Genomic DNA, 27,781 nt, shown 5'->3' with positions numbered 1-27,781 from the left:
CAAAATTCTAGAACTATTGCCTTACAAAAAGGTGTATATGGTATGAATAAAGAAGGGATCCTTGAAGAAACCCTTGTATAGTAGCTATAAAATTAAATACTATGGGATGTTTGAAGCCAAAAGAGTCCCTTCATGTACTTATACAAAACAATTCCAGTGATGAGATTCACAAGTGATAAATGATCTTCAAAACTGCTCGTGCAACTACTCCCTCTCAATGTATGGATGGTGAAGATACACCTATTAATCAATAGCATATAATTCGTCTTGATAGTTCAAGAACTAATGACAACATCATAATTCAAGTTATGGTTCAAATCAAGATAAGACCTGCTAAGGGATATATGTGATTCATATGCCTATGCTAAGAACATTTGAAGTATGATGTGGTTAATTGAAGATTTTATGAACCTGTGAATATGTTGCATTGTATTTCAGATTCTATTCAAAAGTAGGGTATTCTTTTGAAGCTACAGATATCTAAGCTTCTATAGTATTTATGTCATATGTTACTAATATTGTCTGTTGTAAATATTTTGTCAGTGTTAGAGTGTCATTGCTTGATTCTTGCTACTATTGGATCAGATTAGTATATAGCATAGTTTTTCTTTCAATCATTTGAGATATGATTCATGAAAGTTACTCCAGAGTTAGAGGGAGATATGTAGAAAGGATCTCCCATATAAGGAAAGAAGATTCATATCACTTATGTTAAAGTGGAATCCCCTCTCAGAAGAATTGCTAATATTAGGGTTTGTAAACCCCAGAGAAGATCTTAAGGATATATTTTGAATAAGGGTCTATGAAACCCTAGTACGTATCCAAGGATGTTTAATAATAGGAGCTCATTGGCTTACAGTTGAGTCTTTCGAGTGGATAAATTGTCCCACCTATATTATTGATAGCAAGAAAATTTTCACATGATAAAGCTTGACGAAAATTTAGAAGGCTAAGAATCCTTGGATAAGAAATCCCTAGGGCTTGTGGATAAAACCATAGACCTAGACCTATATTAAAGATTACACTGAATAATTAAACCCTAGCGAGGCCCAAGGGTTAGCCCAATCGGTCAAGACGGGGCCTCGCCAGATGAGAGGTCACAGGATCAATTCCCGAAAGCTCTTGGGGTCAGGTCTTGCAGTAGGCCACGGGGCATCAAGCCCAGATTTTTCTAGTGGATGTAGCGCCACTCGTTTACCGAAGATGTCCGTGAACCACGTACAAAAAAAAAAAAAAAAAATTAAGCCCTAGCTCATGCAAGGAAGAAAAGGCAACAACATGCATTAATGGATAATGATGAGGACAAATATTATGAGTTTGCAAATGGTTTTCTATGATTTCTGCAAAGAAAGAAAGTATCAAGAGGTTGCTAAAAAATTTCCTTCAATCCTCAAAACATAAGTACTTCATATCTTTATTCCTTGATTGTTATTATTAATTTAATTTTTCTTAGCCTCTTTTCCTTGTTTCTTTTATTGGGTTATAATTGTTTCTTCTATGACCTCCTAGTGAGGGTTGCAAGTACATCGTAAAGGTTGTCAAGGCTCTAGCAACAAATGAAAGCATTGGGAAGAATGAAGAAAATCTTGTGACAAGAGTATTCTCCCAAAGTGATTTGTGTTCAGGAGGGGGGGAATTGTACTGATATCTAGAACCATGCCCGATGACCTGAAGAGCTCTTAGTTAAGAGGGACCAAGTAGGCCAACAATTTTGAAGGAAGCCATGATGGAAGAAATTATCCCAAAGAGAATTCAGTGTTGACTTCCAAGTGGATCTACAAAATGAAGTATGTGATAGATGGAAACAAAGAGAATTACAAAGAAATATTCATGAGGGTTCTCCCTAAAAGGGGAAAAGGTCTATGAGGATACATTTTCTCCAATTGCCAGGTACACTTCTATTAGAATGATTATTATTTTTTCTTCTATTATGGGATCGAAATTACATCAGGTGGATGTGGAGACCACTTCCTCGATGGCGTAATTGAGGAAGAAGTATACATAGATCTACTTCAGGGATTGAGGTAAGTGAGAGGGAATCTCATGTTTGTAGACTAAGGAAGTCATTTTATAGATCGTAGGCATGGTACTCTCTGATGGATGGATATCTAATGAGTCTTGGTTTAACTTGTTATTATGACTTGTTTCTAATGTGAGAAGAAGGAATCGTGTAATAGAGGGAGAAACAGTGACAAGAGGATTTGCTTTCATGAGAGAGGGAGTAGTCAAGCCCTACTTCAATGTCAAATGGAGTTGACCTCTAAGTTAAAGATGAAGGATATTGTTAAAATTGGCAACTAGGGCCAAACTCCATGTGGGTCATCTTATTAATGGAAGCTGTTATTTTTCTTGGATCCCTCTCATCGAGATGTGTAGGATTGATCTAAATATCATCCGATTCCGATAAGTATTCATGGAGATATGAATTTATTTGTGTTATGGGACAATTCATCAAGGTCGGCCAGAAACCAAATAAACCCCACTTGTGCTCAACGTTTTAGTATAAAGAGAGGTGGCCTTCAAGTCATTTCAACACACTTAGGATCTCTTCCTCTCTACTTGTCTTTGCGTTTTAGTAGGAGGAGAGATACTAAGGGATAACGCTGCCCTAATCCAGAGGGCAGAAGTCGGAACTGCCGGGAATAGTCGAAACTGCCGGAATTGTCAGGAAAAGCCAGAACTATCGAAACTGCCAGGAATAGCCAGAATTGCTGGAACTTTCAGAACTGTCGGGAATAGTCGAAATTGTTGAAACTGCCTGGAATAGGCAGAATTGTCGGAACTGTCGAAACTGTTGGGAATTGTCAGAACTGTCGGAACTGTCAGAACTGTTGGGAACTGCTAGAACTGCCAAGAAAAGACAGAACTATCAGAACTATCAGAACTGCCAGGAATAGCCGGAACTGCCGGAACTACCGAGAATAGCCAGAATTGCCAGAATTTCCAGAATTGCTGGAACTTCTGGAACTGTGGGGAACTGTCGAAACTACTAGGAATAGCCAGAATTGTCGGAACTGTCAAAACTATCGGGAATAGTTGGAACTGTCAGAACAGCCAGAACTGTCAGAACAGCCAGAAAAGCTGACGCAGAGGACAGAAGCCGAAACTGTTGGGAACTACCGGAACTGCTGGGAAAAGCCGGAACTATCGGAATTGTCGGGAATAGCCGGAATAGCCAGAATTGACGAAACTGCCGGAATATCCAGAGCATTTGTCTCCAAAGGACAGCTGCATGCAAGGGACAACTCACTAACATTGGGACAGTTGTATGGTACTTAGTAACAAATACACCAAGCATGCAATGTTACAGCTAGCATGCAAGGGACAGCTAGCATGCGACATCAATCATGCAAAGGACAAGCATGCTAGGGACAACAAGCAAGCAAGATGCAACCAACACATAGGTCAATATCGCAACATGGTGGAGAAATGGCACATAATGCAATACAGTGATGGGTACAATCATGATTAATGAAGCGTGATGAGATGCAGCGTAGTGATGATGGGTGCAGCATGGTGCAGTTCAGTGAGGTGCAGCATGATGACGAAATGCAGCACAACGATAGGTGAAGGAGTCACCTTGGAGAATCAATTAAAGCAACATGTCTTCAACTGATCTCATGTATCATCTTCTTAGAGATGATCTATGCTCTTATCTAAATAAGTCAAAGTGTTGACTTCTTTTGTAAACATACTATCTCTCTCTCTGCTGAACTATTGAAGAAAATATAAGAAGAATTGATCAACGGTTTCCTCACATTGGGGTTTGTCCCTGGCTAGCGCCACATCTTGTGTCCTCTTGTCTTGGCTTGTCTTCTGCAATTTATGTTTATGTTCTATCTGCGGTTTACTTTAATGCTAATGTGATTGCTAATCTAGAAAAGATATTGAACTAACTTTGAAAATTGAAATAAATTGCTCTAAGCATATAACATACCTAAAATTAGCATGGTATCAGAGTTGAGGTGAAGACAATGCGCAAGAAAGAGTGAAATAGCAATCACTGAAGACAGTTGGGAAAGGACAAAAGGATCGGTGGATTCCTCATCCCTCTTCAAATTCACCAAGGGTGAAGTCGAAGCAAAGAATATTATCAGAATGGAGCAACATAAGTTTTTAATGTCCTACCTAAAGATCACTTCAAAGGGAAGTCTAAATCTAAGGGTGGAAGGAAAGGTAGATGCCTTGGTTGTAATAAGTTTGGTCATTATGTGAAGGAGTGTCTGAATGGCAGAGACACATCTCTTGATGAAGATAACAATCATTCCAGGGACATCTTCAATGATCAAAGGAATGAGAGGTAATTTAGGTCATCAAGGAAAGGCCGACTCTTCAAAGAAAGCAAGGAACCCCAGGTATGAAGAATCAAATGTTGTTTTTGATAAGATAAAGAAGTGTTATCTTGTATTGGCCCTCTCCTTCAAATTCTTTGGGAATCTGGCTTATTGATTGTAGTGCTTCAAGGTACTTCATCGGATATAAGGGTGCACTCTCTAATTTGGTAGAGATGGAAACAATTGTGGGATTATACTTGGAGCCGATGCCACCTATCTCGGAAAGGGTGTAGGGAATGTTACTCCTCAATTGAATGAGGGTAACTCGATTCATTTACAGAATCTCTTTTATGTACCTGATCGCAAGAAGAACCTGGTGTCCATTTCAGCAATGGAAGTCAAAGGTTATGAGGTGGCACTCCTCGATGGAAAGGTACGTGTTTGAAAATAGAATTTTCAAAGACATTTTGAGTTCAAGGTTGTATCAAGTTGCAAGAAGTCCATTGGGGACAATGTCCACTGACACATAGCACCGTAGGCCTGTGAGTCAGATGGTGACAGGGATGCCTGAATTCAAAAAGAGCATGAAAGTACATGTCTGAGATGTACCGAAGGAAAATCTTACAAGGGGACCATTCCCCTCATGAAGCAGGTCCACAGGTTTGGAACAACCCAAGGGGTTTGAGATTGATGATCAGGAATCTCACGTATGCATGTGGAAGAAAACCCTCGATGACTTGAAGCAAAACTCCTCGGGTGTAGTATGAGAGGATTGATAGCTATCAGATGAAGTCAAGATTCACTACGAGTGAAGTCGATCCAAACCATTGTTTGAAGGTTGTGGATGATAGACCTCTCATACCAGCACCTTATGAGGACGACCTATTTATGACATGTGCATACCCTCTCATTTGCAGAAGTAAGAGGGAGTTGGATTTTGGATGTGGAATGATAAACTCCAAGCCCGTGACTACCTTGAGGATCTTAACTTTCATAAGTTATATAGTAGTGATGTCAGACCAGATTTGGGAAATGCCTCTGAGTTTCATAAACTCATTCATGTTGCTGTTCTTGGTGAACTTCCGTCTAGAGATATGTTTTGCACTTAGCATGGTGCCAAGAATCTTCTAAGATATATTTGGGGCACAATCTCTCATGGATTGAGATACATTGCCAGAAATATGAAACTGCATGATTCTTCGAATGCTGATTGGGCAGGAAATGTGGAGGATCACTAGAGCACTTCTCAGTGCTGGTTCTCTTTGGCTTCTGCTTCGATATCATGGATGAGTAGGAAGCAAAAATCGGTTGCTATAAGCACCGCCGAGACCGAATACATAGCTACGAGTATGATCTCGTGTGAATTTGCATGGTTGCAGACGCTCTTAAGTGAGCTGTTTGTACACATGATGAATACCACTGTGATTCTTTGTGACAACCAGAGGGGGGATTCGATTATTGAGGAATCTCATATTCGATGATTGCTCCAGCAGATAGACATCAGATACTGCCTTATCTGGGATATGGTAAGTTCATGAGTGAGGAGGCTCCATCGCATTGATACAGATGTACAGGTTGCAGACATTTTGTCAAAGCCCCAGGGAAAGGTCAAATCTATGACTTTCCCGAACGACTTGGAGTCGTTGAGAGACCTTCTTATAAGGGTCCTGTATGTTGCATGCATTGAGATCTGGGAGCTCTGGGGGCCTTGGGGTACTTACTGGAGCAACATACGACCACAGGGTGACTCACCCTCCCCTGGTGGTGCGCTATGTACAAGATGACAGGTTCAACCTTCCCCTATGATACCCCGTGGTGACTGTGGAACAGGATGATTAGTTCTCCTGTGGGCCGGGATGATTAGTTCTCCTGTGGCGATTGTGAAATAGGATGATTAGTTCTCTTGTGGGCCAGGATGATTAGTTCACTCGTGGAAATTGTGAAACAGGATCATTAGTTCTCCTGTGGGCTGGGATTATTAGTTCTCCCGTGGCAACTGTGGAACAGGATGATTAGTTCTCCTGTGGGCCAGAATGATTAGTTATCCCATGGCAACTATGGAACAGGATGATTAGTTCTCCTGTGGGCCGGGATGATTAGTTCTCCCGTGGCAACTGTGGAACAAGATGATTAGTTCTCCTGTGGGACGGGATGATTAGTTCTCCTGTGGCAACTATGGAACAGGATGATTAGTTCTCCTATGGGCCGGGATGATTAGTTCTCCCGTGGCAACTGTGGAATAGGATGATTAGTTCTCCTATGGACGGGATGATTAGTTCTCCCGTGGAAACTGTGGAATAGGATGATTAGTTCTTCTATGGGCCAGGATGATTAGTTCTCCCATGGCAACTGTGGAACAGGATGATTAGTTCTCCTGTGGGCCGGGATGATTAGTTCTCCCATGGAAACTGTGAAACAGGATGATTAGTTCTCCTGTGGGCGGGATGATTAGTTCTCCCATGGAAACTGTGGGGCAGGATGATTCGTTCTCCTGTGGACAGGATGATTAGTTCTCTTGTCGTGGCATCCTACCCATGCAGTCTGGGACTCATGGGAAGTACCTCTCATCTGATCAATGAGCAAGGAAATGGGGTTAGGGACCATAGTAGTACTATCGATGGACGCATCGATGTATCTACCATACTCCATGTGTTAGGATGACTTCCAGTGATCTGGGATCAATGAAACTGATCTGGGATCAATATGAGTGGTTTGAGACACTCTCTTATGATATTGATCTTGGATCAATAAAACTGATTTCGAGCCAGTAAGAGTGATGTGACACACTCTCTTCAGATGAAACTAACTTTGGGTCAGTAGAGAATGGTATGAGACATTCTCAATCAATTCTTCTTCTTCATGGTTCAACAAAGTAAAGCAGAGCAAAGCATAGCTCAGCAAAGCAGAGCAGTGCAGGACACTGATGGTAGAGATAGTACAATCAGACATATGGATCAATGGATGGAGTTCTCCCTAGTTGAGAGGGAGTGTTAAAATTGGAAACTAGGGCCAAACTCCATGTGGGTCATCTTATTAATGGAAGCTGATATTTTTCTTGGATCCCTCTCGTCGAGAGGTGTAGGATTGATCTAAAGATCATTCGATTCTGATAAGTATTCATGGGGATATGAATTTATTTATGTTATGGGACAATTCATCAAGGTCGGCCAGCAACCAAATAAATCCCACTTGTGCTCAACGTTTTAATATAAATAGAGGTGGCCTTCAAGTCATTTCAACACACCTGGGATCTCTTCCTTTCTACTTGTCTTTGGGTTTTAGTAGGAGGAGAGATCCTAAGGGATAATGTTGCCCTAATCCAGAGGGTAGAAGCCGGAACTTCCAGGAATAGTTGGAACTGCCAGGAACTGCCGAAACTGTTGGGAAAAGCCAGAACTGTTGGAACTGCCAGGAATAGTCAGAATTTTCAGAACTGCCGAAACTGCCAGGAACTACTGGGAATAGCTGGAATTTCCAGAACTGCCAGAGCTGCTGGAACTAGCGGAACTATCGGGAATAGCTGGAATTGTTGGAACTGTTGGAACTACCGGGAATAGCTGGAATTGTTGAAACTGTTGGAACTGCCAGGAACTACCGGAACTATCGGGAAAGTCGGAACTGCCAGCAATAGCCGAAACTGCCAGAACTACCGTGAATAGACAAAATTGTCAGGAAACGCTGGAATTGTGGGAACTGCCTGTAGTAGCTAGAATTGTTGGAACTACCGGAACTGCCGAGAACTGCTGAAACTACCGGGAATAGTCGGAATTGCCGGAACTGTCGGAACAACCAAGAATAGCTGGAACTACCGGGAACAGTCGGAACTGCTGATACAGTCGAGAAAGCTAATGCATAGGGCAGAAGCTGAAACTATCGGGAACTGCCGAAACTTCTGAGAAAATCCAGAACTTTCGGAACTGTCAGAACTGCTGGGAATAGCCGAAATTGCCGAAATTGCCGAAACTGCCAGAACAGCCAGAGCATCTGTCTCCGAAGGACAACAACATTCAAGGGACAACTAACTAACATTGGGACATTTGTATGGTACTTAGCAACAAATACACCAAGCATGCAATGTTACAGCTAACATGCAAGGGACAACTAACATGCAACAGCAATCATGCAAAGGACAACAAGCATGCTAGGGACAACAAGCAAGCTATGGACAACAAGCAAGCAAGATGCAACCAACACATAGGTTAGTATGGCAACATGGTGGAGCAATGGCACATAATGCAATATAGTGATGGGTACAGTCATGATTAATGAAGCGTGATGAGATGCAACATAGTGATGATGGGTGTAGCATGGTGCAGCGCAGTGAGGTGCAGCATGATGACGAAATGCAGCACAACGATAGGTGAAGGAGTCACCTTAGAGAATCAGTTGAAGCATCATGTCTTCAACTGATCTCATGTATCATCTTCTTATAGATGATCTATGCTCTTATCTAGAGATAAGTCAAAGTGTTGACTTCTGTTGTAAACGTACTATCTCTCTCTCTGTTGAACTATTGAAGAACATATAAGAAGAATTGATCAAGGGTTTCCTCACATTGGGGATTGTCCCTAGCTAGTGCCACATCTTGTGTCCTCTTGTCTTGGCTTGTCTTCTGTGATTTATTTTTATGTTCTATCTGTAGTTTACTTTAATGCTGATGTGATTGCTAATCTAGAAAAGATATTGAGCTAACTGTGAAAATTGTAATAAATTGCTCTAAGCATAGAACATACCTAAAATTAACAGATATTGGTTGGATACATTAGTTCTTGGGCCTAGAATTGTGGCAGAATCCAGGTAAGATCTTCCTTGGTCGAAAGGAAGTATCTTGTTACATTTTTCAGATATTTGGGATGATGGACATCAAGTCCATGGTCATTCCCATCATTACCAATCTGAATAAGTTGAGTGGAAGAGGGAGCAACCAAGATTTCCAGGGTGACCAGAAATCAATTGTGGTACATCGTATGTTGAGGTACAAGAACGGTACAGTTGATTTAGATATGTTTCATATGATAGAGTACAACTGTTGAGATATATATATTCATATTGGGAAAATAGTGTTGAATATAGGAAGAGCACATCAGGATGATGATTCAGTTTGGATTCTTATTGGGAAGGCAGATACATCTATTAGACTTATGACTGTAAAGATTGAGTATATTGCAGCTAGTATGGTGAGTTATGAAGTAGTGTGGATTTAGAAGCTATTAGCAAGATTGTTTGATTAGATGTTGGAGACAACCATGATGATAGGTCGACGCAAATTGAGATCAAGTACCAGGATATGGTATATACGGGAGCAATGAGGCTCCAATGCATTTCTATAAACGAGTAGGATTACTGACATTCTCACAAAGCCTCTTTCCTAGGATGAACTTTGTATACTTCAAGGACAAGCTTGAAGTGGTTGAGAATGCTTCCCTTAGTTAAAGGGAGTGTTGATGTTGGAGCAAAAAGGGGAAGAGATTCTCCCTAGGTCAGGATATTGACAGGTCATGGATACCAGGGGCCATGTAATGTGGCTAGGGAGATTGGACCAAATAGCATCAAGGCCCAGAGTGCTCCCCAGTCCGGAGGTACTTGACCATATTTTAAATGGTTATTTGGCTAGTAGTTTGTATGAGTGCTTATAGCATCGAGCAAGTGATTTTCCATTCAATAGCATGTGACAACATTGTTGGAATGGTAAATGGGTCTAAGGTTTCACCATGTGTCAGGGGATACCTAATTCCAAGTGATGACTTGGTGGATTGGTGAAACAAGGACTAGTCTTAACCCCAGAAGGCAAAAAGGTATTTGGCTAGCGGGACCCCATAAGGCCTTTGGCTAGTGGATGACTAGATCCATTTTCAAAGGGGATGTGCTTAGTGGGTGACTAGATTCATTTACATGATGTCTATGTGAGATTCTTTCCATGTGGTTTTGGTATAGAACATGAGGTGGATGGATTCATCAATGTAGCTATCTCACTCAACCTTTTCTTATGATAGAGAAATTTTTCAACAAGAGATCATCTGAAGAATTCAAGGTGAATACCTACCTAGAAAAGAGGGATTATTGATTTTTGGTGGCTATGGTCAGTATTCAAGTCGACCCTAAAAAGAAATCAATAGAAAGAAATTTAAATTTTGAATTTTAAAATTAATTTTCCTCCAAAAGGAAAGTCATCCCACTTAAGGATAGGTCATCCAAGTCAAAGGGACATGCCCCTTGGGTACCATAATGTAGAAATTTGATAGAAATTGAAACTGCTCAAGATTTGAAATTGAAAAACAAGAGACATAATTCTACTCTACTGATCTGTGGAATGGAAATCACAATTTATAACAACATGCATAGACATGCAATAATAAAAACCACAAGTACACAGTAATTTCTAGAGGAACCCAACTGGGAAAACCTCTCAAGCCTCTTTACATTAATCAGTTGAAAAGAGAAAATATTACAATTACTTGCTCCATCTCGTAGTACAACCTGCAAAAGAGTAATTTTTCTCTTTTCTCAATGAGAAACTTTGACCAACACTTAGCCAATTATTTTCTCATCAATCCCCCTATTTCCTTGCGCAATCCCTGAGTAAATTAGCTCCTAAAAGATATAAATTTCCTCCTATTTGCTTGCGCAATTCCCAAGGATCGATCTTATGACTTCAGGCAACACCTGTACACTCAACTAGTATATAACTCATGTTACATTTCCTTGCCATCTCCACTTCATCTAAGGAATTCAAATTCCATGCATGCATTAGCTATTTTGGGTTTATTGATCAGTTAACTGACAGATCTCTGAGTTGGACTATTGTCTCACTGCACAATTGATCTTCAATTGACTATCAATAGTTAGAGGTCAGTTAACGAATACAACTGAAAATAATTGAACTACATTGCTAAAATTTAGCAATCACACAAGCATAACTCAACTCCAATCCCTCTTAATCAAATTTACTAAGCTAACTAAGTGAGAAGAGACATGTCACACTAGTTAACTACCTCCAAGTTGTCCTGCTGATGTGGAAATTCGATTTACTCAATTTGACTAACGCTAAAGTCAAGTTGAACCTTTCTTGCAACATTTTTTAACACTCCCTCTTAGCAAGAAAGGGATTTTTCACCACCCACATCCTACACCTGTGGAATTCGAATTAACCTCTTACAATTCCTTTGTCAATATTTCAACATATTGCTCCTCAGTTGGAATATATTGTAGCAATATAATTCTCCTCTACACGCAGTCCTCGCAAATGATGATACTAGATATCAATGTTCTTGGACCTTTCATGAAATATCGGCTTCTTAAAGAGATTAATGTAGCTTTGATTATCACAATATATCGCTGTCAGATCCATCTTCTGACTGAATCCCCACAAGTATTTTCCTCACCCATATGGCCTCACATGTTGATTGACTTGAAACCATGTATTCAACCTCTGTTGAGCTTAGCGCCATAGACCTTTGCTTCCTAATGTATCAGGAAATAGTTGCAGACCCAACACTGAAGATAGCACATGAAGTGATTTTCCTGTCCGATGGACTCCCTTCCCAATCTACATTGGTGAAGCCTTAGAGCTTCACTTCCTTTGTCCTTCTGTACCATAATCCATACTCGGTAATGCCTCTAAGGTATTATAACACATGTTTCATTGCCTTCAAATAAAACTTGGTAGGCCTCACCAAGGCTTGACTACGATGGTTTACTTCATAGCACATGTCGGGTCTTGTGTTCACAAGATACATGAAAGACCCCACAAGATGCATGTAAATGGTAGCATCAACCTTTTCACCTGAAGTGGCATTCTCCTTCCTCTAGTTTGTAGCTAGAGGTGTGTCCATGGGCTTACAACTCCCCATGTGAAATCTCTGAAGTATTTCAAAGGCATACCTCCCTTGAGACACAAAAAATTCACCATCACATTGCCATACTTCCAATGTTAGGAAGTAATGCATTAGGCCCATGTATTTCATCTCAAATTCCCTTGCAAGATCCTCTTTGCAAGAGTAGATCAATTGCTCATTGTTAAAATTTGGGTACCAGAGGACAAGTGGTTCCCTAAGGCTTTGATCTTTGGCCTAGGGAAAAGTGTCCAAATTTATTTTTTTATTTTTCTCCTAAAGTGACTTTATAAGTGGTAAAGTTACATTTTACTTTAAAGGTGACTTTATTAAAGTGAATGAAGAATTAGAAAGTGAAAAAGTGACTATGGAAATAAAAGGCTAAGTGGGTCTTTATTTAGGCGAGTGAGTTAAAAAATAGAAAGTGAGAATTAAATACACATTTATTCTCATCCCTAGATCTAAATGAATCTCAGCCATTAGATCTTAGGGTAACCCAAAAGGTCATTTAGAAAATAAAAGGAGAAGAGAAGAGGAAAAGATCATTCATTCTTTCATGAGCATTTGAGAGAAAGAGAAGAGAGAGCAAGGAGAAAATTTATGAGTAGTGAAGTGAAGGAAAGCAGCAAGAAGACATTTCAGCAAATCTGGGCAGCAGCATTTATTGACACACATCCCAAGGAAAATCCGTACAGCAAGAGAACGAAACAGAAATCGAGGAAGAGGGACAGCAAGTTTTGGGCACATTTTTCGAGGCTGGACGTATAGCATTTAATGTTGTTTTATTGCTATAAAAATTTATGTTTTGGTTGTTTGATGATTGGCACAATTTTCGAGGTGGAGTTCAAGCACGGAAATCGAGATAAGTTGTAATTTGTGGTTGCTGAAATTTTTACTGTGTATTTCAGTTTCTTTGTAAAAACATTTTTAGAAATAAAAAAGAGCTCTCAAACTAGTTTTCCCCAAGAGTTGTAGGGGGTTTTTCCAGGGTCACATTGACCAAAAATCACTGTATTATTTTTTGTGTGTGGCTGTCATAATTTTGCTGTGTTTTATTTATGCAATTTCAGCAGTTGTGAAATCTCTAAATTTGTGTTTTCAGAAAATTATTGTCATTTCCAGATTTTAGAATTTTTATCATGCTTGGATTTAAAACTAAATGCATGGAGTGATAAGGAAAACTGATAACAGAAGTGGGGGTTGTGTTGGAAATAATACTGAGAGGGGGGGGTGAATCAGTATTAGCAAATCAATAACTTTTTTATTTCCATAATCATATTCATATACGCTACTTCAGTTAAGGGAACTCGCGTGTACACGCAACTGTGTTTAATGCAACTAGCATATATCCAGCAAACTAATGATTCATCATATGTTGATCTTTAATCAATGCATCAAAACTTCATTAACCATATAAACAGTAATCAGGTGGAATAAAAAACAGAACAAATCATCACACATAATAAACACACATGAACACCATGATATAAGGTGGAAACCCAATGCGGGACAAAAACCACCTGCTGTCGTCTTCCTTTAATATAAGAAAAACCTGTTTACAATCTTGTACTGGCGCAGACTCATACCAGTACATAGGCACCCACCTGCAGAAGACTACTTCCTTCTCTCGTTTTCTAGCTACTACTGGAAGGGAGCTACAACCCCCTGGCTCTTGTACTAGCCGATATATTTACTAGTATGTAGGCGCCGGCCTACAGAAGGCTACCAGCCTCTCTCGTTTTCCAGTTGCTACTAGAAGGGAACTACAACCCCCTAGCTCTTGTACTGGCCGATATGTTTACTAGTACGTAGGCGCTAGCCTATTGAAGGTTCCAACCTTCACTCTTCCTCCAGGGACCACGTTTCATAAATTTTCAGACTAGATACTCCTGGAACACAACACCATAAACTGAAGGCCACGTTTCATCAAATTTTCATACTAGACCCATCAACAACATTGAAGCTCAAAATCAATCACAACTGCAATACAACCATTGCATCAACCAATCATTCAATTCTGAATCACCCAACACTGAATCACTGAAGACCTGTCATCAGAACACAGTAACCAGAACATAGAGCAGAACCCAGAACTCTGCAACAACCACCAGAACCATCTGCAAATTCAGATATCATATTTCATAATGTATATGCTACTCTGATGAACCGAACTAGCGTGTATACGCGTGTTTACCAAATTGAACCTGCGTATAGATCTGCAAATACTAATTTATAAACTTCACAGCTATTTCAGTATTCAGTCATACCCAGATCATATCATTTGCAGAATAAAACATGCGTCAGTATTCATATCTATCCTATCCATGATCAAACAACATAATGATAATGCATTTCAAGCCTTATGATCCTGATCCATCATCCATCATCATCCACATAGGTGCATCCTTGGTTCAGATCAAGAAAAGCATCATAAACCCATAACCTGCATACTGGATCTCACACTTCATCATATATTCAATACTTGCACACAATGGCCTAATGATCTTCTCCTCCTTTTATAATTTTAGGCCTTTCTTAATACCATGGACCAAAACCACTTAGGACCAATACCTTGGACCAAATACCTAGGGTCAATACTTCGGACCCGATACCTTGGACCAATACCATGGATCAAAATACCATGGACCAAATACCTCAAACCAAAAATTAGTTTTCCAACATGTACGCACCTTTCCTTCTGTGAAACTGTGTGTGTACGTTATACGCTCCTTTTGGTCTGTTAACCCGCGTGTATACGCTTCTTTGTCAAGGTGAACCTGCGTATACCTCTCTTTGATCATTAAATCTTTGCTATTGACCTACTGCACTATGATCTGTCATCTGAGTGAGTTGCCATCAAGGACAACACCTGTATCATAATGCCAACAGGTTGAAATTTCTTCACTCATCACCTATCAATATTAAATCATCTACATACAAAACAAGAATAATAAATTTACCATCTACCACAATGTGGTAGAGGTTTGCATTAGCTTCACTTTTGGTGAAGCTCAACCACTGAGATAACTTTCAATCTGCTCAGGTCACTTGTTTGAGACCATACAATGCTTCTCTTTAGTTTGCACACATGTGAATCCTGATCATATGCCTCAAATCCTTCTAGCTTCTCTATGTAAATTTCCTCCTCAACAACCACATTGAGAAAGGCGGTCTTCACATCCATCTAGTGGATTTTCCACCCCATCTGTGCAGCCAATGCTAGAATGGATATGATTGAGGAATATCTTGCAACTAGTGCAAAATTTTCCTCATAGTCCACTCCCTCTATCTCAGAGAATTATTTGGCCACAAATATGGCCTTGTACTTCTCAATGCTCCCATCAGCTGCATGCTTCACTTTCTAGATCCATCTTGAACCAACCATTTATTTCCCTTATGGTCTCAACACAACCTCCCATACATTGTTCTTCATGATGGATTCATATTCTTCCACCATTTCATCAACCTAAACAAGTTGAGAAATTGCTTCCTCAAATGAAGAAGGTTATGACTCAATGAGCTCTGTCATGAGATCCATGTAACTAATTTACCTATCAGTTGACCTCCTCTTCTTGTGTTGTGATGTAGGGGCTCCCACATTCTCCCTAGCCTCCTATAACAATCAATCATCTTCTTTGGTTATCTTTCTCCCCTCTCTGGAAGATTCTGGTTGATTGGATGCCTCCACTCTACCTCATGTCTGCTCCGTTGCATGTGGCTGCTCCACCACCTCCTGAAGCTCATCTTGAGGCTCCTCCTTTAGAGCTATAAGCTCCTGCTCTAGTGGGATACTCATCTCTCATTCCAAAGAGCATATCATAGCCTTATCCTCATCAAACTTGGCATGTCTCCTTACAATTGTCATCAGCAGTGAAGGAAAATACACTCGGTAATTGTGTGGAGTTTTGAAGTATCCTACAAAAAATCCCAACTCTATTGTAGGCTCAAGTTTCTTCCTTAGATTCTTAGAGACATGACGATAAACTGAAGCTACGAAAATTCTAAAATGATACACATCAGGCTTTGTCTCAGAGAAAGCTTCCCCCGGTGTGATCATACCAAGTACTCTATGATGACTCTTATTCTGCAAGTAGATTGCAGTGTTGCATGCTTCTGCCCATAGATTTAATGGAAGCCCCTTATCATGGAACATGGCTCTTTTTCTCCCACTATTCTCATGTTCTTCCTCTCAGCTACCCAATTTTGGTGTGGGTTATGGGGTGTTGTCATCTCTCTTCGAATACCTTCTTTTGCACATAAATCCTTGAATGCATGTGAAACAAATTCATCTCCATTGTCGCTCCTGAGATATTTTGCCTTCTTCCCAATATTCTCAACCAATGCTTTGAATTCAACAAATTTTGAGAAAAAATCATCCTTCTTCTGCATGAAGAATATAGAGTGTTTTCTATAGAAATAATTAATAAAAATAAAAAAATAAGTATGTTTTGTTGTGGAGGTTGTAGAAAAGGGTCCACAAACATCAGAGCGGACTCTGCTATCTCTTCCATGGAAAGTGAATTTGACATATTTCTGGAATGTGCAACCCTTGCAGACATCCTACTGGTCAAGGGAGCCTATAGGGAGACATGTGGTAATCTTTTCCATGATTTTTAAGGCACCATGGTGTAAATGACTCAATCTCCTATGCTAGAGTTCTCCAAAATCTCGACTCTGCACTTTTTTAGACTTATTGCTCAATGTAGTGGAATCACCCACCTCAAGTCAGTATAGGTTCTTCACTCGAAATTTGATATGCTTCCCTTTCCTGATAGTTATGTGTCTTAAAAATTATTTCCCTTTACTGAAAATAACATCATAGCCTCTATCCTCCAATACTGCTACAGAGATCAGGTTCTTCTTCAACCCAGGTAAAACATAACATCTTTTAGGTGAAGAGGAGAGGCTTTCTCCCTCTCCAGGGTGACAGTACCAATTCTTGTAGAAATGTACCTCCCATCATCCCCCATTTAAATATGCATCTGGAGATCCTTCTCCAAACTACTAAAAAACTCCTTGCACCATGTCATATGGAACGAGGCATCGGAATCAAGGTACCACACACTCCCCATAACAAAGTTGTCCATGCATGCTATTAGGGTGAAGTCTAATTCGAATTGTGAAGCCAATTCTTCACCTCTTGCTCCTCCTGAAGGCTTATTGGTAGACTTCTTATGCAGACATTTAGTTCCATATTGCCTGTATTCGTGGCAGTGGAAGCATTTTATCTTGCTCAAATCTTTCTTCTTGCCATTATTTTGGCTAGATTAAAGTTTATTTGGGTCTTATTCCCTTTTCCCTTTTTCCCCTTTCCAAACAAGGAAAAATTATCTTCATCCTCTGCTTTGGATGATGTTCCATCTCTGTTATTTCTCCTGAACTCTTCTTGAACCAAATCGGACCACAAAATTTCCCAATTTGGTAATTTTTCCCTTCCATTCATAGGTTCTTGGTAACTGTGTTAGGATTTTGGAAGGCCTAGAGGGCTAGGCTCACAAGGTCATCTTTTGCAACATTCACCCCAACCCCTCCAAGCTCATAGCAAACTTGTGTAAATCTAGAGAGACACTGCGGAATAGCATCATTCTTCTGCATTCTAATGTTTCGAAGTTTGTCTTTCAGAGCCAATTTTCTATGGTCATTGTTATTTTTGAATAGCTCAATCAATGTCTTCCACATAGAAAATGGTGTCTCTTTTCCACTGAGATTTGAGACCACATGGTCTCTCACACCTTCCAGAACAATTCTCCCGACCTTTGCAACATCCTTCTTCCACTCAGTTAATTGTTGTGCATCCGACTATGGAGGTTTTTCAATATCCATTTTCACATATTATAACACACCATTTTCATCAAGCACTGCTTCCATTCAATCCTTCTAGGCTATGAAATTTGAACTACCATCTAGGGCATACTCCAATCTCATTCCGTTGAAAGAAATTCTCATGATCCTAAAGAAAGATTGTTTCACTGAAGCTGCTACTTTGAAATTGTTAAGAGACAAGTTTGAAATATTGGTTCTAATGTGATTTTAGGGATCTCATACTATGTATAAATTTGATAGAAATTGCAACTTCTCAATATTCCAAACCGAAAAACAAGAGACACAATTCTACTCTACTGATCTGCGGAATGGAAATCATAATTTATAACAACATGCATAGACATGCAGTAAGAAAAACCATAAGTACACAGTGATTTCTAGAAGAACCCAACTGGGAAAAAACCCTCAAGCCTCTTTGCATTAATCTGTTGAATAGAGAAACTATTACAATTGCTTTCTCCAACTCTAAGCACAACCTACAAAAGAATAATTGTTCTCTCTGCTCAATGAGAAACTTTGACCAACACTTAGCCCATTATTTGCTCATCAAGCCTCTTATTTCCTTGCGCAATTCCGGAGGAAATTAGCTCCTAAAAGATATAAATTTCCTCCTATTTTCTTTTGCAATTCCCAAGGATTGATCTTCTGACTTCATGCAACACCTATACACTCAACTAGTATACAAATCATGTGGCATTGCCTTGTCATCTCCACTTCATCTGAGGAATTAGAATTGCATGCATGCATTAGCCATTTTGGCTTTCTTGATCAGTTAATTAACAAATCTCTGAGTTAGATTGTTCTCTCACTGCACAACTAACCTTCAACTGACTCTATCAATAGTTAGAGGTCAATTAACTGAATACAACTGAAAATAATTGAACTAGATTTCTAATATTTAGCAATCACACATGCATAACTAAACTCCAAGCCCTCTAACTCGAATTCACTGAGCTAACTAAGTGACAAGAGCCATGTCACACTAGTTAACTGCCTCCAAGTTGTCCTGCTGATGTGGAAATTCTATTTACTCAATTTGACTCAGGCTAAAGTCAAATTGAACCTTTCCTGCTACATTTCTAAACACATAAGACCACTATGTAAAGATACTCGGCCTTCTCCATTTCCCACCAATTTGGTCACACACAAATATAATCTTATGTTTATCTATACGAAGAAGAGAGAAGGAATGATGTCTGAAATTTGATCAAAATAGTCCATCAATGATCGAGCCATCTTTCAGACTTCACACATGTGGGAATAGACTGAAGTTTTCTATGTATCTTTATGGGTAGTAGCCTGAATTTTGAGGAAGGAGCAAGAGGCCGAAATTTCAGGAGGCTAAAATTTCTCAATTTGACCAGGTTTGATGTAGGCTTATTTACTTGACAGTTTGACTCAGTTTGACTAGAAAATTCAGATTGTATCTCTTGTTGAATTGAATAATTTCTTTAACAATTTTTTTTTTGTTTTTCCCTAGTTAGAGTTTTCTCATGTTATAATTTTATGTCTCTTTTGTTTGGCTCTCTTCATGATCCTACTCCATTATTGTTTTACTATTGATATTTCCTATGTATAATTACTTAATGATGAATGTGATATAAGATGAATTGGCTAAAGAATCATTGGAAAGTAATTATCATATTAAGATATCGTGAAAATTCAACAAATTTAACAATTTATTTCTCTTTTTTTTAATTTATTTTATATTTTTAGCATAAAATCAAGAGGAAAAAATCATACAATGCCCTTATGAATTTATGTACAAATAACTTAGGAAAAAGGTTTTATAGGTCATTTTAATGAAATGAAGGTGAATATGATGAAAATAACATTGGAAGAGTGGTTCCCTAAGTCATTTTAGTGAAATGATGTTGTACAAGTGGATTTAAACAACCACCAGGTGTAGATTATACAGGGGCATAAGTAACAAAATAGGTAGAAATGGCGGAGGCGCTAACTGTTTGCAAAGATTAGTGATGGCATCACTATAAAAGGTAGAGGCATCGGTCGGCATAAGTAAAGGTAGAAGTCTAGGTTGAACCATAACCCATTAATAATCAAGTGAAAACATCAGTTGCCTCTGATGATGGGTAAACTTAAACGCAAGGTAAGCCACTGAATTAATGAACTGGATCTATACCTGAATGAAACAATGGCTCTATAATTTATACTCGAATTTGATTTGGATATTATGTTGGCCGGGTAGGAGGCTTGAACAGAATGATGGTGATGCCTCTACCTTAGTTGTAGGGTTTAGATTTCGATCTCAACCTGAAAATTCCATGGGACTCATACTATAGTGGTGTATTTCAATAAACCTAACATTTTGGTTTATGTGATCAATGTTTGGGTGACACCACTCCCTCCTCTACTAATTTGAATGCTCATATAAGATTTGGAAGATGTCAAAACTTCCTAATAAATTCATTGATGCTTTATAATGCTTTCAATCTTAGGGTCATGCTTTATTTATGAGGGAAAAAAACCATTGAACTTCTTACCCCCTCAACTAATTGTGACATGATGTATATTTAAAAGGGTCAATAATGTGAGGTCAAAGATCCTCTTTATTGATTGGCATGAGATTGCAAACCATGTTATCTTATGTATTTCAATCCACAAAATAAACCTCTAATAAAAAAACACTTAGCATACCATATATATATTACATTCAATTGAAATTAAGAAAATCATTTTCATTTAAATAAGCATAAGTCAAAATCTTTCAATTTAGTCATTCAAAAGTAATAAAGTCTAGGAGGGATTGGGTTCGTGAGGTAAATGTATAGAAATTATGGCAAGTATTTAAGAAATAAAATGATAATTTAGGGACCATCACCTCGTCATCCTTCTGTTGAACAATCTTTCATCTCATGTGCTCCTTTTGTTCCTTCCATGACCAAAGGTTGTAAACCACCAATCATCATATTCCTGCTATGTGTATTCTAAAGGGTACAATATAATCCTTAACCCTATGGTCTAGACATTACATGGACAAACCTGTACTGTAATTTTCTTGTAAATTCTTCATTTTATTCTCATTAACACACGGAAAATTCTAACAAGTCATGTCAATCCTTGTCATTTTTCCATTTTTATGTGTTCCCATACAATCAACTCTGAGGTCTATTTTGATAATAAGGGGTAAGGTCCACAACCCATATTATACCATCTTCATGTCTTCTCAATCCTCCACACTCTACAATACTATGGATGTGAAGGCAACATGTGGAAAGTCACTCCCCATCTCATTGAACCTTCTCCCCACCATCCACATTGCCCTCATGTTATAATGTGGAGGGATGTGGGAGTCTCAATTTTCCAATGTGCTCCTCTTCAATGCCTATTCAAAATGTTTCTCTACCTGCCTTATTTTTCGTGCAGGATGCATGATACATCCCACTCCATCATTTACCTACTCCCCTTCATTTCACTACCCTACATCAAATTTGCTTAGATTTGCAATGGATTTAAATTTCAATACTTTAGAAGGCTCAGTCAATTTGGTAATTTCCAAGACTGTATTAACTTTAAATAATTCTACACTTTCATGCAAGTTCTAAAAGCCCTTTGCAAAATTTAATTAAATCAATTAAGCCATTCAAAAAAATAAATAAATAAATAAAAATTAAGCATAATTTGGCATTGTGTTTTGGGAGATAATTGAATTCCACTATGAAATCATAAATTATTTAAATGTGACAACAAATTTAAAATAAAAATGACATTCAATGAAATTGAAAATATACTTTTTTTTGGGTAAATGCAAGACTTCTCAATAGGTAATAGTTCCCATTATCTTGTATGCTCACTTGTATATGATGAAATTGTATGTCTCTTGATATTAAATGAAGCGCTATGTTTTTCTAGTTATAACATATTTTAATGCTTGTAGGGCTTCATTTTAGTTGTCTAATGTGGTGGCTACTGAAGTGACCAGAAGACATAACATTCTTTTCCATATTAGTAGAGAAATATTTTCTCTTCCTCTACTTATCTTCCTTTTTCAGCTCTCTTTTTTGTGAAGTAAAGGGTTTGATTCCATTCATGATTTCACATGCTTCCCTCAAACCATTTATTTTCAATGTTCAAAAATATCCATTTAATGATACATGTCAAGAATAGACAATGTGGTGTTAGTTGAATATTTAAAACTTCCCCAAACCTCAAATAAAAAAACATCTTAATATCTTGTTTAGGTTACATGTATAAGATTTTTCTTAAAACATGAAATATCTTGAAAACCCACATTTATAATCTCAACTATACTTGTGATACCTATCAATTGAGGTTCCACTTCATTGCTTATTTTCAATAGGCAATTTTTTATAAACCATTCTCTTAATTTGCAGTGAGATCCAATATAAGGAGAACCACAAGGAACATGACAAGAATAACTCCAAATGCAAAGAAATGTACAAGAGCAATTGTATTCATAGGACCCTTGACATCATAAGTCCAAGAAGGTTATTTATAACTTCCTTTGAAAGAGCACTCATGAATTTGAACCCAATATTATTATAACAATAATAATAATAATCTAATTTGAAGTCACAATGTAGTTAGCTATTTGTGAGAACCCCCTTTTTTTAACAAGTCATAATTGTTTAGTAAGAGTATGACCCAATCAATTTAACCACCTTTCCCTTCACCCTATGTAGTTTACTTGATCATAATAAATAGTAAATTTTGAGCAATATACGAAGAAATATAAACTACATAAAGTAAAATAAAAGAAACAATAGCATTGAACCTGCATAACATACACCTCTATATTGATAGTCTATAAAGAAAGAAATTTTAATAGGCCTCAAGAGGGAAACCTCCAATTGAACAGAGCTCCAATGTGATGAAAATTCTTAAAACATTTCATAACATTTTGCCCTTATAAACAGTTTCTCAGTTATCAAACTCTCAGCTACTTATGATTGCATCATTAATGAGTATCCACCACCTAGTGGACCTTATTTAATAAAGACAACCCTTTCATATTGAATAGCCATTCATCAACAAGTCAATTGGCTTTGTTAAAAAAAATGACTTCATATATTAATTAACTCATAAACACCCCAAAGAGAGAGTTTGAGATAAGGCCTTATAAACTTCTCCAAAAAATTCTCTTTGGTAAAAAACTACTCTTCAATTGTAGAGTGGAAAGGAAATTTGATACAAATCTTACAGATTTCAATATCTTATGAGACGTTCACCATAAATTTTTTACTTTAGTTGATTCATTTTTTATATTAACTCCATGCAAAAAGGATAAGTAGTTTCCAAGAATAATCATCGAAAGGGAAACATATTTGACATTCATAACTTATTAAAAGAGGAAAAATAAAATAGAATAAAATAAAATAGGTGTTGGTGATGTTGAACTCGCCAAAATTCAGGGGATCTCCCCCATATGAAGTCCCAACTAGACCTCACACCGTTTGGAGTAGGAGTCCCAGCAGTGGGTGGTAATGTAATTATTTGACCGTGGAGGTGCACAGAGATAAGTATGATAACTTTGTGTGACCCTATGGAGAGTCAAGTGAGATGCATGAAGGTTCTAACACACAGAGGGGAAAAGGAAGTGTGCCCCTTAGAAGCATGTAATAGTACGCAGCTTGAACGAAACACATGAGTGAAATGACATCACAAGATAAAATGCAAAATAGTCCACAAATTAAAGTGATGAGTTAATCCAACAACATGCATTCAACAAGATTCATGCAAATGCATACAAATTAGTTCATAAGCATATGCGTAAGTTAAATAACATACATTCCCAATGCAACAAGAATAGTCCTACTATATTAACAACATATGCATGAAAGCGCGTTGGGTCTGATATTATTATTATTATAAGTGAAAGTTACATTTGTAAATACACCATTGACAACCACTAGCCCCATTAGTGGAACATTACAGTCAAGAACACCTGCTCCTCCAAAAAGTTATACTCGCTCTACATTATGGAGAATCCAAGGCTCTTCACAATACTCCTAAACCTTCTCTAAGCCTAAGCCTAGACAAAATCTCGGCTCCCAAAAGCTTGTTCTATGACATTCTATTTATAACAAGAGGAGGTGACTCTTCAACTCCCCTTTGTGACCTTTGGAATACCCTCATGACTCTTCAACTTCTTCACTAAATGACACATTACATTACATGGTGAATTTTCATATTCTAATATTGACACTTGGAATTTCACTTACAACCTAATTACAAATAATATTACATTTTCCACATATACCCATATAAGAAAAAATAGGGTAGAGACAACCCAACAAGACACAACTCTATGATTCTGGGGTTTGGGGAAATTCCAGCTCAGAAACCTCCACTTGCTGCTTATTAGTCACATATTGGTGCCAAGCTTGGTATTGTGTGATGGTGTCCCCAAAATTCTCAATGGTGTCTTTTTGGAAGTATAATCTAGCCTCCATGGCATTCGGGTATATTATCTTGGAACCTGTGTCCAAATCGTTCTGAATCATGAGCAGCATTGTCTTGATCTTGACAAGACCACTGATGTACTTCTGCATGTTATGTGTATTCAACTCCAAGTCTTCCCTGGTGGATTCTCATCTTAGTTTCCCCAAGTACTCATCGATCTTCATTCGGACTTGGTTCTTGGGTTTAGCATCGGTGAGGGAACTCATTGATGGGATCTAGTGTTTTCTCAACAATAGATCCAAGCTATTGTAAAACTGCACATATGAGGCTTGTGTGTTGCTGATGAATGAGGCGAGGTGCTCATTGTTCTGAATCAACATTCAGACCTTCGCTTTCTCCATATCCGCCTATGTATTCAACTTCTTCACTAAGTCAAGTGAGGCCCCCTTGTACCGTATTGTCCACTCTTGTACATGGGCGATGGCAGCATGTATGTTCTTGAGAATTTGAACAAACTCTTTGCTCCACTGGTGTAGGCCATGCAAACGGACAACTTCTTTATCCATGGTGATAAATATATCACAGAGCTTCCGCATGATATCACCAAGGGTTGATACTTCAGCAAGTATTGTTGTCCTCATCTCCCCCAATGTGGAAATTTCATTTTGTGTTGATGCTCAGAGTTGTTCTACCTCTTTCCTGGCAGCCTACAATTTCTTTGCCAGTTGTTCTTTCTCGATCGTCAAATACTGAATATTTGAACTTGTTGCTCATACATACGCCAAGATGGCTTTGGCAATGGAAGTTGTATGCTTCTTGGTGTTTGACACTATCACCCTTTCCTTGATGGATGAAGGTGATACATGATCATCCAGTAATTTCTTCCTTTGTGCTTGTACAATCCTTTTCTGGAACTCATGAAATGATAGATTGTACACATCCATTACCTGATCATCATCAAGGAGAACAACATCTCCTTTCTCGCTCGGGGCTAGTTCTGATACTATAGGTGGTGGAGACTGAGGGATGACATGTGGTGCTTATGGCATTAGGTTTGTATCTTCATTTCGTGGCTCATATTCCAACTCCATGTTTGTCACTTCAATCAATTGCTCAATCTGTTGAGAAATCTCTCGATATTGTATCTATTGACCTTCCTCCTCTGTTGTTGGTTATTCCATCTCATCAACCTGTATCGGCATTCTTTCCTCTGTCATTTTACCTTGCCTTTGTTCATCTTCCTTCTACTTCTCTTCTCATTCTCTCCTCCTCAACTCTTGTTCTTCCTTCAGCTTATTCTCCGTCTCCTGCAGCTTCAATTTTTCTTCCTGCAACCTCTTATTTTCTCTCTTCCTCCACTCTTCTCTCTTAATTTGTTTCTCCCTCATTTTCATCTTTCAACCTCTTAATCTTGTATAATCTGATCCGTAAAGGAAGAGCGGGCCATGGCACTTTCTTCTTCCTATGCAATCCTTGTTGACAACCATGTAGCGAGGTGGTATGAAACTTCTTGCATGATATTTTGATCATTGGCATACCTTGGTAAGATATGTGGAGGTTTCTCTCTTCCAAACACTCTGGTGAAGGTGCCACCTAGTGAGGCATACCAATCTACAATGTTTACTATCACCTCCATTACATCTCGAGACATACAAGGTGGATCTTGCTCAAATATAAGCTTGTATAACGAGATGATAAAGTGGTCAGTTATCCTTGCCATCACTCCTCGATAGCTACAGTCAAAAAGAAACTTGCAATAGATGTTCACAATAGTCTCTTGTGGTGTCCATGTCCATCTCATGCCAAGGAACTATTGTTGTGCACATATTGCATCCAGTAAGTATGCAGACATGTAAAACCTTGCTTGCTCATTCTTGGGTGGATTTTGAGCCTTAGCTACATGGGACTTCAATTGTTGAGCCAACAGATCCGACCAATTGAATGGCCTCCCATCACTTACCAACTAGTCCAGTAAGACTTCCCACCCTTCAGGGAAGGTCTCTGTGCTCTCTTGACCATATATTCTACAAGCAAAGATGATCAAGAACTGGTAATCCTTCTTGAGGGACTTTGTCTTGTAAACATGGGTGGGTGTATGTCTAAACTTCGACGGCTCTTTCACCCAGCACTTGAAAATGTCTCTTGTATTCACATAGCTATGGGTGGCATAGAAGAGTGAGTCCATGTGCTTCACCGGCTCGGGCAAGTGCTACATCCATTGAAAGTCTTATGCCCTGAAGGTAGCAAGCTTTCTCCTATTGGAACTGCTCAATGTCATAATTTGTTCATCTGTATGTGAGGCAATCTAGCTGATGATGTCCACACATGGGAAGGCGGGGTACCTGCATGCAACCTTGTATAACCCTTACTGATGTATGCTAAGGTAAACATGTCAGTCCTCTAAGTCTGCCTTAAAGTCCTCTGTAAAAGTTTCTTTGATCTGTTTCCATGTCAATGTTGTTCCCTTCTCAATAAACAATTAAGTATCTGCATACAGTGGCAAATCCACTGATATAACTACTTCCCCAGTACTACTCCGGTGGTTTCCTTTGATGCAACTCCCTTGGATGTCATGTTAATTGTGACTGTTGGAGAGATATTCAACAACTGTTGTACCTGTGGGACAGAGAGGACACTCAAGGCAAGCAAATTTCATTTTAAAACCAAAACAACTTCAAGGCTAGTTCAAGCAGCAAGTCGAGCACTTAATGTGAGGGATTGCGCAGGTTTTCTTGACAGGGGTAACTAACTGACTGTGGGAACTGCAAAATCTCAGTGGGATTGCACAGTCTTAGTGGCCAAGTTGGTACACTGCCTCCTGGAACTGCGTAGTGCGTAGTTGGAGCCATCATAGGCTATGCTCTGTGAAATTCCAGAAGCCAAGCCAGAGGCTTGAGTTTTCATATTGTGCAAAGCAAGTTGTGCAGAGTGAGATTCAGGTAAGGGGACCCAGATCTTCCCAAGGGGTGTGTGAAGAACAAGAAGATCTGAAAGATAGTGTGAATCTTAGTTCAGATCTTACTAAGTGTTGATGCATGCATGTGAATCAAATGCAGTAATTTGATTAAACTAAAGGAAAACAAAGCATGTGAGGACAGTTGCCGCAACAGTAACTGTTGGTGCCAAATCTGGAAAACTCATGCAACACTTGGGAAAGGAAATCTATAACTTGAAACAACACTTCTACAAGCTAAAACAAGTTAAAATGCCAACAACCATGTAGAGAAACAAGTGAAATAGCACTCACACAAGCGAAACAAAAAAAAAGCGCAGCAAAAGACGACAAAAGAAAAAATCACCCGAAAAAGCGATGATGATCACACCAAAGGTTCCTTGATCTTCTCAGGAATGTTATATCTCTAATATCGAGTCCGAAAATGAGCTATAGAAGCCTCGATTAAATAGATTTGGAAAAATTAGGGCTTATGACACACATGTCTAAAATTAAGGAAAAAGCAACATGTGGCG

This window comes from Pinus tabuliformis, chromosome X (genome assembly GCF_031772625.1).
Source record: "Pinus tabuliformis cultivar Carrire ecotype Pingquan chromosome X, CPIR1, whole genome shotgun sequence".
Taxonomy (NCBI): domain Eukaryota; kingdom Viridiplantae; phylum Streptophyta; class Pinopsida; order Pinales; family Pinaceae; genus Pinus; species Pinus tabuliformis.
The sequence above is the reverse complement of the archived record's forward strand: the minus strand, read 5'-3'. Positions refer to the sequence as shown.